The 12,670-nt window shown below is 33.1% G+C and overlaps 1 non-coding gene across 1 annotated transcript; it reads right to left on the bottom strand.

Moving 5' to 3' along the window:
* Nucleotides 1–948: 948 nt before the first annotated feature.
* On the bottom strand, nt 949–1,052 carry LOC115941954 (U6 spliceosomal RNA). Its single transcript, XR_004076608.1, has one exon. It is a non-coding gene; the product is annotated as a U6 spliceosomal RNA (small nuclear RNA).
* Nucleotides 1,053–12,670: the final 11,618 nt, after the last annotated feature.

Below are 12,670 nucleotides of genomic sequence, written 5' to 3'. Positions count from 1 at the left end.
AATCTTTGATGAATAGTTAATTTTAATGATATAAAACACTTGTTTTTAACCCTTAACATGTACTGAGAAAAGACTTTAAATTTTTCATTTACATAAAGTAATTTTATTATTGTAAATATTATATTGTTATTATTATAAATAAATCAGGAAACGATACTTATCTAACTGATTTTCGTACTTCTATCATGATAGAGTGAGCATATATGGGGACACTGGGACCAGATGTTCCATATAAATGGGTATTTGTTATATGCCAAGCATCTATTAGAGTGCTCAGAAAAATAACATTTTTGAATAAATGAATGAAAAGAACAAAAACAGAAGCATTTTAGATATGACACTTTAACTATACTTAAAAATAATACTTATTTTGTTTGATGAAATGATTCTATGCAATTATAAAGCAGCCACTGCCCACCTACACCAGGATTTTCCATATGTAGGGACTGCCTCCCACATTTACCAAGAGGCAATGGTAAGGGGAATAAATAGGAATATGAAGGTGGATGATGACATTTCATGACAAATGAGTCCAATGGTCTCATTTGTTATCATATTCAGCCATTGAAAATGTGCCAATTCTTGCTCCTCAATAAGATTTTATTTTCTTCCACAATTCAGATAATGGACTCTATGTGGAATTTTGTAAAATGCTTCACTTAAGTAGGAAAGTTTATAGTAATTTGAGTCAATATGCCAATGGAAGAAAAGACACAGGTGCTTTGATCTTTATATTCCTTGGAAAATATCTAAGGATTCTAATGTCATTTAAAAATATTTAAAGGACTTTTTTAATATGAAAAAGCATTTTCAGTATTAGGACCTCATATTTTTATGTAAATTTAAGCTAGAATGATAAATTTACAAAATTTGAGGTGTTATTTGCTCTAAACGGTTTTTAAAATTTAGCTGATGTAGTTCAAACATCCCTCTTCTTTTTTTTTTTTTTTAAATATGGAAAGCTTCACGAATTTGGTGACATCCTTGTGTAAGGGCTATGCTAATCTCTGTATTGTTCAGAATTTTAGCTTAAGTACTGCCAAAGTAAGCACTCTCTTTTCCTTTCGTGACAATACATTCTTTTGTTTCTTTGAGATTTAAGCTCACAGTGCATGTTCAAAAAAAAAATATGGAAGGAAACCTAATGAACATATGGAAAATGTTGATTTTGGACAGGTGAAAGAATGAAATGATTTGAAGTACTTGTTATAAATGCATATGATGAATTAGTCTGCCAGATTTAATAATATGCTTTATCCCTTTCAATTAAAGCTATTATGTGCAGATTCAAGTACTTTTAAAGATTAAATGTTACGTGGATAGACAGAAAAATGATACTATCATTGCATTCCATGTTCAATAGTATTTTGCATTATTTCAAAAGGTAAAAGTTTATTATTTTTATTTATAAAATATTTTTTTAGGGTTTAAAACTGAATTTGTGGCAAAACATGTCAAATCAACCTTTAAAATATGGGAAACATTGGGGTGCCTGGGTGGCTCAGTCCATTAAGCATCTGCCTCTGGCTCAGATCATGATCCCAGTGTCCTGGAATCGAGCCCCACATTGGGCTCCCTACTCAGATAATGAGATATGAACTTCTATATCTCTGCTAAAAAGAAATATGTTAATTAAGAAAAAATATAAGAGTCATTTTAGAAAACATTTATTTGATGGCAATAACTTTGGAATTTTAGCAGGCTTATTGAGAACTTGTTCACTTGCCACTTCATTCTACAGCATGACGGTACAGGAAGGATCTGGAAGCTTGCCACTTGAAAGAGGAAAGGTGGCAAACCTATAAATTATCTTAATTATCAAAAATAGAATACATAAAGTGACTTTCACACTCCTGAGTATAAAACACATCAAAAATTACCATTAGACATCCTCTTACAGCTATAATTCACTCACTTGATTTTACAGAGTTCTCAGTGTGCCTGATTTCCTTGGTCTACCTGTTTCTCCTCTCCCTGTCACTCATTATCCCTATTATTCCTCTCCCATTGACTCTTCAATTGGCACATTTCCATACTCCCCATTATGCTTACAAATAATCTCATTAAAAGAGTACAGCTCACCAAAGAGCACTTGTTACATCAAGGGTGGAACTGACATTAGACTCACTTCTCCATGGGCAGTATTCAAGTGTTTTACTGGAAATAAACCCTCACATCTGGTTGCTGCTCAGTGGTTAAGTACATAGCCACATTATTGAGATCAATTATTGCCTGCCTAAGCTAGAAAACAGTTTACAACATGATGAGAGGGTGAAAAGAATAGTGCTCAGTGAAGCGATCATTGAAATATCAAGTACCTCTTGTGTCAAAGTGCTAACAACGTATAATCTAACAGCAATAGTGTTTCAAGATCATGTGCTGATTACCTAGAGGTATTTATTCAGCATAATATCAAAGATATGTGCAATCTGTGACTGCAGGGACCATAAAGGCCCAGTTAGCAGCATAGCCAAGAAATTAAAAGACGGCAAATACTTCAAGATTAAATTCCCATTTCCCACTCTTGATTCTGTTTACTATTTCATTTTGATCCATTTTTTCCCTCACACTTGTTAATATCAGAGGAAATTGGATATACTTGTAAAATGATGATTTTAGTTTGAAATGAAAAACACACCCACCAAAAATCTCGGTTGAACAACAGCTAACTATCAAAGAAAAGGACACACACACCTCCTCACTCAAGCACCTCCTGCCAAGAGAACTAGGGCTTCCTGCCTGCTTAGATAACAGGCTGTCACATCATACACACGCACTTCTGAAGAGTGGGTGGTAGTGAAGGGAAAGCAGCAGGGTGGGGGGGGGAGCGGAGGATTCTTGATAGAAGATGAACCGTACAAAAGGGTCAAGAAAGCAGTTGTCAGCCCAACATAGGACCCAGTTAGTGCCAGAAGATATGCCTTCATAGGACTGAGTTAGTGGCAGAAGGTAGAATGCACGTTCTGGCAAACTAATTTCATTTTTGTCTGCATAGTACATTTGTAAAATTACATAGAAGTAAATCGTTTCACAGATGCCTGCTGCCTAATACTGAATTTGGTTTCCTTGCTCAAGAACAGAGTTTACCTCTTGATTAAGCTCTTACTTTCAAAGTCAAGTAACCCTTTTCATAGTCCGAAAGTCACTTGAGCTTTAAAATACAATGATTTTCCTTTCCAGGAAGTAAAGGTGACGTAGTGAAACTATTCCAGCACTTAAATACGCTACAAAAGCAAACATACTAGACCAATTCTAGCAATCCCATTCTCAATCACATAAGTGGAGAGAGAAATTATTCTTTTTCACAAACACATCTGCTTATCTTAAGGGAGTCTGGAAATTATACCACTACCTTCAGAAATATTTAAGATCATTCCTATGTCTCATCAATCAGGGAATGCTAACTTCTAGGCATCTTCTTTGCAATAACCCAAAGTCTGATCATTAGCAAATGATTTTCAAGGGAAAATCTGTAATGTATAATTTTAAAAAGTCTTTATTTGTAAAAAATAATATAAAAGTGGGCGCCTGGGTGGCTCAGTTGGTTAAGCGACTGCCTTCGGCTCAGGTCATGATCCTGGAGTCCCGGGATCGAGTCCCGCATTGGGCTCCCTGCTTCTCCCTCTGACCCTCCCCCCTCTCGTGTGCTCTCTGTCTCTCTCATTCTCTCTGTCTCAAATAAATAAATAAAAAAAATCTTTAAAAAAAAAAAATAATAATATAAAAGTGAATCAGAAACTAAATGTAAGGGAGTCTTAAAAGAAGATTAAGTTCTTTAGTTTCTGTGATCCATGAATAATTTTTAAATTAAAATTTCTTATAAGATTTAAATAATATATAATGCATTAAAATTAAGCCTATATACTACTCTAAATAGCATTAAACCCACAAAAACTTTACAGAATACAGCACAATATCCAACATGAGAAAATAAATTAATGATTTTTTGATGAGAATGATGCTTTCCTTTCTGTATCCAAAATTTTCTAATTTTTAATAAGGGATTTTTTTTTATAAGACCAATGGAACTTCTAGTATATTAATTAACAATACTGACAGGAGGACTACTGGGTAGTGGTGCTTACCATTCCCTCCAAATACTGTCAGGATTTTCTCTAATAATTATTTAGGAAACTACAATAATTCTGAGAACATTTCTGTTCCACAAGATGACTTGCTAATTTTCTCCTCCGAGAAAGCTCAGAATGAGACAGGAAATTTCAGAACATGACAGGAAATTTCAGGTATAATTAAAACAGATACTAGTGCAAATCTTAATGAACATAAGCATTCATTGTGACCAATGCCCTTCACAATTCTGATTTTTTAAAAAGATTTTATTTATTTATTTGACACAGAGAGAGAGGGAGTACATGAGAGAGAGAGAGCACAAGCAGGGGGAGTGGTAGAGGGACAAGGAGAAGCAGACCCCCTGCTGATCAGGGACCCCAATGTGGGGTTCAATCCCAGGATCCTGAGATCATGACCTGAACCAAAAGCAGATGCTTAACCTACTTAGCCAGTGCCCCCAAAATTCTGATTTAAAACAATCCTGGAAACAGAATTGTGAAACAGAGAGTTTGCTTTTTTCCCTTTTAAATCATTGCTTCCTTTTAAAAATTCATATTAACAAAATAATGAAAGTTTTGGTTGCTTCTAAGTCAAATACTGTAGTTATTTTATCCAAATTACATATTGCATTTGTACCTACTTCTATAATAGCAAATAATTTTTTTTAAAAAATTATATTTTTATTGACACTAAGTTAATAATCTCACTAAGTATTAGAATCAGGAGTGTGGTAGGTCCCTGAGGGATTGAGTATTAAGCCATCAGGAGCACAGTTAGGAAGCAGGGTGGCCAGCATATGTTACTGGGGTTTGTGAACTGTTCAACCGCACCTACTGGGGTAGGCTAATAAAACCTAAAATACAACCTGTGCTCTGGCCTGGAGTGAAGCTCTGCTTTTTTCTTTAAATATAGGTGCCTTTGCCTCTCTAGGCCAAGAGTCTCTGGCTACCTCAGGAGCAGGGGTGAAACTTTTGTATCACAGGGGTGAAACTTTTACATACAAGCTCACAGCAGCCCTGAAAGAGGGTGATCTTGGCACAAAATCTTATTGTGTAATCATGAGATATACCATGATTTCAACATTCAAGGACCATTAACCAAAGTAGTTAACAATAAATGCATTTGTGTGTGTATGTGTATATAAGTGTGTGTATGTGTATTTAACATACTTTTACATAGATATATTGTGTGATTTCTTACTAGAATATAATTTCCTTGAGTTCAGGGAATATATCTGATTTATAATGGTAGCCTTTACAAGTCGGAGCTCAGATTTGAAAAAACAAACATTTTTGTAAACAAACATATTTAAGAATATGCATAACATATATTTTTCAAAACACTCTCATATACCCATGCTTTATTTAATCTGTATACAAAAATTCAAATCCTTAGAATGATAGCAGTTATTTTTATCTCATTTGTATCTTGTTTGACATCTATGTAATATGTACATATATAGTGATGGATTGTTTATAACTTTGAGTTTGTAGCTGTGACACTAGGTAACAATGTATCAGTGTTGATTATGCTTAAATTGTACAAACTATCTCTAAAAAGGGAGAAGCATTAAATATATGATCAGAATAAGAACTCAGTTTGAAAGAAATCAATTATATCCCATTTCTTAAAAGATGTTTGATTTTTATTATATTTCTTTCAGATTGTAATAGCCAACAGTGATTGCATATTGCAAATAAAAAGAATGTAAATTAACCTTATCATCCCTATCCCAATTCACTTTTTGTTAGTCTCTTGGGTTCAGTTTATTTCAGGGTTTTTTCTCTATGGATTAGAAGAATGAATGGGTCATAGTTGGTAATGGAAGAGTGGGGGAGGGGCAGTTTGAAAGTAGAAAAAGAATTTTGTAAAACTGAAAATCTGCATCTGGTATCCACATGTTTATTTAACATTATCTCTAAGGATTTCTTAAATTATTAATCTTCAAAGTAACATTTTACAGTGATATATTTTTTAATATTGTTTATGTTACCAAGTTATTATTTTTTGAGCTCAAACATGAGCTGATGAAATATTTCCTATGATTAATTTCTACTTGTGAAAACTCTAGGTTAAAAGACATAAGTTTTTTTACAGTCTTAGTACATAGAGCTATTTTGCTTTTGGGCAGAGGTCAGTAACATTTACTGTTTTAGAGAAATAAATAAACTTGACCCATCCAAGTGTCACTCTCATTTCACTCATGCAGAGTTTCATCTTCTTTTTTTTTTTTTTAAAGATTTTATTTATTTATTTGACAGAGAGAGACACAGCGAAAGAGGGAATACAAGCAGGGGGAATGGGAGAGGGAGAAGCGGGCTTCCCGTGGAGCAGGGAGCCCGATGCGGGGCTCGATCCCAGGACCCTGGGATCATGACCTGAGCCGAAGGCAGACGCTTAACAACTGAGCCACCCAGGCGCCCCCAGAGTTTCATCCTCTAACATCAGTATGTAGATGGTACTTCATTTGTGATAATTCATTAATTTTTTGCATAAGTAGCATTCCACAGAACCTCACTGGGAGGAGTTATTCTCTTCTTGTGATGTAAGCTGTTCACTTAATATAATTATTTTTACATGTGAAGAATACATTCTTGTCCTATTTTCTGAGAAAAGGTTTTCATTTCTAATAAATATATTTAAGGAATTTATCAATATTATAACATTATAACATGCTAATACATTAATAGCCATATCTTATTTATACTCCTTGCATGAACTCTACTTGTGGGTGGTATTTAATTTTTTTGTATTCTAATATTTAATGAAAGAGTCTATATTTATTTTATGGCAAATTGTTATAACTTGATAATCTCTGAAATGATAATTTTGCCCTTTCATAAAACAAAATGGGACATTTCATTGTTTTTCTGTGCTCTGTATCAATTTATATAAGAGGTAGCCATAGTTTCCAAGTTAGAAAGAGTGAAATATAGAAAATATAGGTCTTGTATCTTCACATAGAATTTCTGATACGTTTTTCAGTTTTATTCATAATTATTAGTTATTCAGATATTGAGTCAACTTTGCATAAATGTGCCCCAGGAGATGGTCTACTTAACTGACTTTTTAAGAGATCTCAACAGAAATCTCAGGGCCTGTGTCAATTGCTTATTCCTTTTTAAGCCTGCTTCTATTACACATACCTTCTTGTTCTCTTTATTCTGGTCTTTAAAATGTTCACCACAGATTTTCTAGATAAAATTTTCACATTTCTTTTCTCACAGAGTGAAAAAAACTGTTAACATTTGCATCTACATATTTTTTTTCAGCTGAGAAATAATCTTTAAGAGATTACTTGAAAATTATCTTTAATATGTTTATCCAATTACATTTTTCATATAATTTATGACCCATGAGTTGGGACTTCTATAATCCATGTTTGTTATATTCATACTCTATTTTTAAGTCTTTAAACTTTGTCCTGCATTATGTGATTATTTTTCCCTTATAGGGCTAGACTTACACATCACTGATTCAGTTTACCATTTGCATTCTGCTCTTTACTGCAAAATTAGTATTTAGTTAATATTGTTTTAACCTTTCGTTAAATTTTAATTTTAACAATAATTTCATTTGCTTCTCATCCTTGCCTTTTCATTTTAGCAGGCTCCCTGTGTGTATTTTCAGTTAGTTTACAGGTGTTATATCTTTAAAATGATACCTACGATTCCACAGAGTTTAAAAAAATTATCTATGAATGTGGTAACTAATTTCCAAGTATGTTCTCCTCTTGCAAAACTAACCTCTAAGCTTCAGTGCTTTCAAAAGCTTAAATATTATTCAGAGAATATTTACTTCGTTGTAACATGGAGAACTATTACCAAAGATTCAAAGTATGTAGAAACAATAAAAATAAAAATACAAAGAAAAGAAAAAAAGGAAGGAAGGAAAGAAGGAAGTGACTGAAAGAGAAACATTAACAAATCTAAACATAGAAAAAGAAAACTTAAGAGGAACATATGTGGCTGTGAAGTATTTAAATAATAAGAAATACCTGTTATATTCTACTTGCCATCACTAACGATTATTATTAAATTATGTAATAATAATACATATTTAAGAGATATTTATTTTCACATCCAGCATATTCAGTATAAATAGGCTTGCTGAAAATTTTTTTTAATTAAAAGAAAGAAAGGAAGAAAAATAAACACAGCAGTTGGAATGCTATACCAAATGATTTATGCCAGTTAGTTCCTGATAGTTATAGGATTGAGGCCATTACTCTAGGATACACAGCATTATCATGGCCAATTAAAATTTTAAAGTATCATTGGTAAACTAATCATTAGATTGTTGAATAACTGATTTAAGTTGTAGTTTATTTGAAAATTAAATCTGAAGCTTATAACTACAGCATTCTATCTTTTTTGTACAGTAACTAATCCTTGAAAATATGACAATTACTTTTGCCATATTATTTTTAAATATGCATACATGATTTCTAAATTATCTATGTATGTATATCTATATCTCCCAGAAAACACATGTGTGTATAAAATTTTAGAGAAATAGATAATAAATAGATTAAATAGATAATAGATTAACATGTATAGTATATATCTTATGCTTATACCAGATATACATTATAGACTGTGATCAGATCCCAATCCCATTACAATCCAAGTCATCTTGGACAAATTAAGTCATCATACTGTATCTCAGTTTCTTCACCAATACATGGGTACAATAATGGTATCTAACTCACAAGGTTGCTGTGAAATTACAATGCTTAATATGAATAATTTTGTATACAACAAGTGTTTTTTGCCATTAATTTCATTTTTAAGTCCTAATAAATATACTCTATTACATTTGATGTAATAAGTAGTTAAATCCATTAATATACAAAAGTTACTATTTCTAAGAGTACTAAATTTAATCTAAATAAATACATTGTTTATCAATTTTCTTACAATGTAACCTGTACAAAATATATTCTTCATTCTGGTCTTTAAGTGATATAAACTAAAAATAAATAAATTAATTTAAAAAATAAATAAAATAGTCATGATTATGTAATAGGCAAAGAACAAAAATGATAATAACTGAGGAGGGAACAGAAGGCAAGCTGAGGACAAAGCAGAAGCTGACACCCCACAACACCCTCCCCATAAGATATATGTGACATTCCTCAGGCGCTGCTGGCCGCCCTAAAACTAAGGAAAGGAAAAACAAATAGTTAACTTGCAGAGATCACAATCCTGCAAGACATGAGTCTCCCTCAGTTTACAAATGTCTTAGCAATCTACAAGAACAAAGCATTTCTATCAATAATCTAGCTTCCAGAAGGAAATGTAGATACAATTTAATGTCTTTATAACCTGCAGCCATTGACAGATATTTTAGGTGGGCAGAGTGTAATGTTCTTCCAGGAAGCTCCCAACTATCTTCATGTTAATGCCTTGCTAGAGAGAAAAACAACCTTAACTTGACAATGGCAAGGCCTCTGGTATCCTATGAGTCTTCTTTAACAAATGAAAATCCTCTTGAAACCTCCCTTTTCCTACCTCCCCCTACCCCATGGTATATAATCAGCCACCCCTCACATGCCTGGTGCAGCAGCTCTTTCTCTGCCCATGGGGTCCTGTCCCCGTGCTTTAATATTTAAACCACCATTTTGCACCAAGACGTCTCAAGAATTCTTTCTTGGTTGTCAACTCCAGACCTCACCCCACTGAACCTCAGTTATATTCCAAAACCCCATCAGTAACCATGTTACATGTTTTTTCTAGTAAAAAAAATAAATGCTAGCTAATTATACATAGGAGTTGGAATGATTACTATGATTACATTACCCATACTAATTTTGACATTTGTAAGTGGAAAGGTGAGAAATCCTTTCCAACTAAGCACTTCAGAAAAACAGTAGGATCTAATGGGCTTGTTAATTAAAAAATAGTCACAGTGCAGTAATATGGACATTTTGGACAATCATAGTTGTTTAAAAATATTCATTATTTTTCAAAGTTTGAGTTAGAGTCAAACATTAAAAATCATAAACATATAAACATAAGTTCTTTGTTCTAAATCTGACTTGAATACATAGCAATGCATGATCTTAAAATGTTATCCCCAACAATGAATCTCAATACATTTGTGTTAACTTTTACATTCCTGACACACACAAAAAATAACGTAATGAAATATCTACAGTTAATGAACACAAGAGCATAGTATTTAAAACATCCCATTATTCCAGTAATTCAAATTCCTAAAAAAATGTCTTCAATACATTGTTCTTGGAAGTCAACGATTCTTTTATGTTTTTTTATACTGGAAACTTATTGCACAAATTTATTTCAAAGAATATTGCCAGGTTATCTGATCATATTTTAATTTACACACCCAAATTCTAAGGAATGTGTTATTTTTTGGCAATAATTAAATTACTATTTTTCCTAGTAAAGCAAAGAAGTTACACTACAAAAAGGACAACAGAAAAAGACATAGTTGTGGAGGAATATTTCTACTGAAAACTTATATGTCTGACTGGGGCCCAGAATTAGTTGCTCTTAGAAATAGAGAACCATTATAGAAAGGTAAACATGGAAGTTTGCTAAGATGCCATCTTTTCCCTAGTGCTTCTGAACTTAAGTTTTATGGAAAGTGATTCATGTCCTTTGGAATCCTAGCAAAGCAACCTCATAGTAAGGAATAAATCTCATGTCCTTCTCTAAAGCTACTTGATTATGGGAATTTGATTTCCTTAGAAAAAACACATTTTCTCTTTTTTTTTTACACTCTTTGAAACTCCTAGATATGCTGAAATATTCTCTGTAAAGAAAACAAAACAAAAAAAGCTAAAATGTTCAGAAAATTACTACACAATTATAAATACACATACAGAGATATTTTAACAGCCTATCAGTTGAATAAATATAACCAGAAGAAATATTTAGCCTCCTATTCCTGTTGAATAAAAAGTTGTTATTTATATATTCAAAAAATTAGAAGACTGAGATGATTTCTGTATAAAAGTATATTGTCTCTTAGCATAAAATGTGACATTTCATACCAATAAATGAGAACAAATTAATTTACAACAGCATAATGTATTTGCCTTGGAATTTTAATTTTCTTTTCTTAGTAAATAGATGGTTTTCTTTTCTGTAAACAACAGCTTAGTAGTTGACAAGAGTAATTAGTGAATAGTAATTGAAGAATAATCTAAAAATTATTCCCATTATTTGAACACTCCTGAGAAAGAAAATAGGTATGGAAAATCAATTATTTTATCGATACTGCTTACCCAAAGTTTATATAATTATGTAGATATATTGCTAACATGGAATTTCCTCAAAGTTATAAAATCTCTCATATTCCCTGCAAATCATCTATAGAAGTGTCATGGTTCTAAAGAATTGAAAAAGGGGACATGTGGGGTATAACAGAATCCCTGAATGGGAGAATATGATCCCACAGAACTGGCCAAGGTGGTCATAAAGGCATTAGTAGTTCATTTCAAGGTCTCAGTGGCTATAATATATTCATCCATGTGTTCACATATATTTATTCTTTCAACAAATATTCTTGGTGGCTCTATGTTATGACGTGCACTGCTATAATCCAGGGAATAGATGATGAAGAATGTAGACAAGGTCTTGGTCTCTTTGGAGTTTAGACTCTTAGAGGAATACAGACAGAAAACAATCACCAAAGTAATAAGCATTAATCATACATAGTAATGTGATTTATTGTGAAAATGAAAGTAGGTAAAATAACAGTGTCTCATGGGATATGACTATTATTTTTTTTTTAAAGATTTTATTTATTTGACAGAGACACGGCGAGAGAGGGAACACAAGCAGGGAGAGTGGGAGAGGGAGAAGCAGGCCTCCCACGGAGCAGGGAGCTCGATGCAGGACTCGATCCCAAGGCCCTGGGATCATGACCTGAGCAGAAGGCAGACGCTTAACGACTGAGCCACCCAGGCGCCCCATGGGATATGACTATTAGACAAGAAGGTTAAAACTTAACAACTTGAAGAAATGGCACTTGAGCTGGGGCCTGAATGAAAGGAGAGAGCCATGCAACGATCTGATGGAAGAATGTCCTAGACAGAAGGGACTGCAAGTGCAATGAACTTAGTAGAAAGACTCCTGAGGTATCTGCAGAACACAAAGAAAATACGTATGACTGAGGTTGCACAGTATGTGGTTAGTATAACAAATATTGGTAAGCAATTTGGAGAGATTTTAGCTGGAGAGTGGAAGTTTTCAAAAACACCCAAAAGTTAACTTTAAGCGTGTATTATTTGCCAAACACTGTTCCATGGGCTTGATCCATATTCAATTATTTTTCAAAAACCCTTTATTATTATTTCTGGGTGAAAAAAATGGAATCTTTGAAAGATTAAGAAATTTCCCCCAAAACTGCACTTCTTGTAAAGGGCCAGGGTATGAACTTCACAGTCTGAATCCAAACCCTGCACATATAACCAACCACTCTGCTATTCTGCCTTCTTTTAAGTTTTACAAAGGTCACCTAAAGGATATTTGAAGAAGAGTTTATTATAGGGATATAAAAGTAGAAACAGGGTGCTATGTGCTGAATATTTGTGTTCTCCCCAAATTCATACCTCCCCAAATTCAAA

Source organism: Leptonychotes weddellii, chromosome 1 (assembly GCF_054177405.1).
Source record: "Leptonychotes weddellii isolate Sample4059 chromosome 1, ASM5417740v2, whole genome shotgun sequence".
NCBI lineage: Eukaryota > Metazoa > Chordata > Mammalia > Carnivora > Phocidae > Leptonychotes > Leptonychotes weddellii.
The sequence above is the reverse complement of the archived record's forward strand: the minus strand, read 5'-3'. Positions and strand labels throughout refer to the sequence as shown.